The sequence below is a fragment of the Myotis davidii genome, unplaced genomic scaffold (assembly GCF_000327345.1).
Source record: "Myotis davidii unplaced genomic scaffold, ASM32734v1 scaffold2235, whole genome shotgun sequence".
Lineage (NCBI taxonomy): Eukaryota > Metazoa > Chordata > Mammalia > Chiroptera > Vespertilionidae > Myotis > Myotis davidii.
Window position 1 is genome coordinate 39,865 of NW_006286000.1, and position 3,463 is coordinate 43,327.

Genomic DNA, 3,463 nt, shown 5'->3' on the forward strand with positions numbered 1-3,463 from the left:
CAATATTTTGAACATCTGATGACAGAGTAAACTGGTGAATATAATAGAATCAGGGGCATAGAAAGGGCGTGGACAGACAATTCTTGGGGGGAAAGGGGTCTGGGAGTTTCGGGAAGAGACTGGACAAAAATCATACACCTATGGATGAGGACAGTGGGGGCAGTAAGGCCAGATGGTGGGGTGGGAAGTGGATGGAGGGGAGCTATGGGGGGGGAGGAACAAATATAATAATCTGAACAATAAAGATTTCATAAAATAAAATAAAATAAACAATCCAATTTACCATTGCACAAAAAATTCCGGATACCTACGAATAAACTTTATTAAGGAAGTAAAAGGACTCTACTCAGAATACAGGATGTTGAAACAAGAGTTGCAGAAAGACATTAATAGATGGAAGAACATGCGGTGTTCATGGATTGGTAGAATCAACATCATCAAAATGTCAATACTATCCAAAGCAATCTATAGAATCAATGTACTCACCATTAAAATACCAATAGCATGTTTCACAGACCTAGAACGAACTCTCCAAAAATTCATCTGAAATTAAAAAAGACTCCAAATAGCCAGAGCAATCTTGAGAAAAAACATCAAAGTAGGAGGGATCTGAATATCAAGCTTTATTACAAAGTCACTGTTCTCAAAACTGCCTGGTACTGCCACAAGAACAGACATACGAACCAATGGAGTTGAGTAGAGAACTCAGAAATTGATCCAAACCACTATGCTCTATTAATATTTGACAAAGGAGGCAAGAGCATACAATGGAGTCAAGACAGTCTCTTCAATAAATGGTGTTTGGCAAATTGCACAGATACACGCAAAAAAAAAAATGAAACTAGACCACTAACTTACACCATACACAAAAATAAACTCAAAATGGGTAAAGGACTTAAATGTAAGATTAGAAATCAGAAAAATATTAGAGGAATCCACAGGCAGCAAAATCTCAGACATATGCCATTGCAATATCTTCACCGATACAGCTCCTAGGGCATTGGAAACTAAGGAGAAAATAAATAAATGGGTCTACATCAAAGTAAAGATCTTCTGCAGAGCAAAAGAAACCACCAGCCAAACAACAAGAAAGCCCACTACATGGGAGAACATATTTGCTAATGTTATATACAATAAGGGCCTAATCTCCAAATTTATAGGGAACTCATACAACTTAACAAAAGGATGATTGATCCAGTGATCCTACTTCTAGGAATATATCCCAAGAAACCAGAAATACCAATCAGAATGGATATATGCACCCCTGTGTTCATAGCAGCACAATTTATAATAGTTAAGATTTGGAAATAGCCTAAGTGCTCATCAGCAGATGAGGGGATTAAAAAACTATGGTACATCTACACAATGGAATGCTGTACTGCTATAAAAAGAAACTCCTACCATTTGGAACAGTATGGATGGAACTGTAGAGCATTATACTAAGCGAAATAAGTAAGTCAGAGAAAGATAAATATCACATTATCTCATTCATGTGTGGATTATAATGAGCAACATAAACTGATGAACAAAAACAGATCCAAAGACAGAGAAGCATTGATCAGATGCTGAAATATCAAAGAGTAGGTTAGGGAGGGTTGGGGTTGGTGGGGGTTCAACCAAAGGGTTTGAATACACACATATAAGCATAACCAATGAATGCAGACTCCAGGGGGGTGAGGCCATAAATGGGAGTGGATTGGAGGGGCAATGGGAGGATAAGGACACATATGTAACACCTGAATCAATCAAAAAAAAAAACATGAGGGAGGACAAGGTGTGGAAAGGGGGTCTATTACAAGTGGACAAAAGAGACTATACTTTCCTGGTGAGCACATAAAGATACTATTTTTTACTACAAAGTAGTACAGGGGAAAGTTATATATAAAGTTATTAACTATGCTACCTTCCAAAATTAATGAAAGATTTTAAAAAAAGAAACTCTGTTGTCCTACACTTGTTCAAGCGGAGACATTTTTGTGTTTTTGAATAATATAAACATATTTTTATTTCCCTACCATTTGTTCAACAAGTGTTAGGTGAATTATCTGTTTAGACTAGGCAGTAGAAGGTGTACTCTATTGCATTCATGAAGAATGGTATCTATGAAAGAAAGGAAAATCAATCATTAAGATATACAAAACCAAGTTCTGATTCCAGACTCCCACCAAGTAAGGCAATTTCTAAATACTAAGCTATGGCATCACATGATGGAGGAGTGAGGACTGATGTTGAAATCCAGTGGGTTTCCTGAGTCTATTTTCCATGTCAGTGTTAAAGACACTGATGACCTGAAAACTTTGAGTAGTCCCAAGAAGCAAACATGAATATGCTGTTTATCATGACTTGAGATGGCCTATTTAAGACTAAGATTCCAGATTCAACTTAAAGAGATTTAGAACATTAGTCATTTTTTTTCCTAAATGATTCCAAGCCAGTTTTGAGACAAATTGAAAGGTTCATGATAGAGTTATAACCCCTGTTGGAGGAATCTAGGAAAATTAAGGATTTACCATAGACTGGAAAAAAAAAAAAAAAACAGTACAACAGGGAACACACAGAAAGGTACTTAGCTATCTTGTGGCTTGTTGCCAACTTGATTAGACTAAAGTCCCAGGAAAATCTATAGATGAGGGACAACATGTAACCCATGAGTAAGTATGCTACTCTTTAGAAGAACCATGTGAGTTCTGTAGTTTATACTACAGAGATATATAAACTATATGTAGACATAATTAATGGTGGTGAAAAATATTCAATTAAAAATTTAATAATTTGGATGAGGCTGAATTTATTAATTTGGGCCCATGAGACAGATGTTGCATTTATATATGCATCTTGGAACATTAGCTATGGCTATAAATATCTAGTCGGATGGTTGAATGAAAAATGCACCCAATGATGGACCAAAAAGTGACATGGAAATGCCAATATATCTTGTTTTAATATAGAAGAAGCAGTTCCAAAGTTTAGGGATGTGGAGATGTTGGAGTAGATTGGCCATAGGTGTCCCATTCTGCACTTTGTGCATATCCACATGGCTTAACTTTCACCAATACATTGCAAAATATATTGAAGAGAGGAAACAGCAAATTTAATCTGCTGCGTGATGATCTTCCTTGAAGACTAGTCATTGGGAAGTGAAGCATTTCAGTGGGAAATCTAAATGTGAGGGGAATCATTGAATGCATTTAAGGCAGGGGACAAAATGCTTTGTGCAACTACCAAACACAAGGTGGATCTGATCACATTAAAGACTCAAGTCAAAGTAGTGTTAACGTAAAAAACCATTGAAACCTGTAAAGAATTTTTGTGAGTTTATTTGAGCCAAACTGTTGACATATGCCAGGAAGCAGAACCTCAACGAATTGAGATAGTGCTCTGGAGAATGGCAGGGTTACATCCGTATTTATACATGAAATTCATTGGTGCCACATTTAAGGAGCTGGGATTAAGCGAAGTGGGG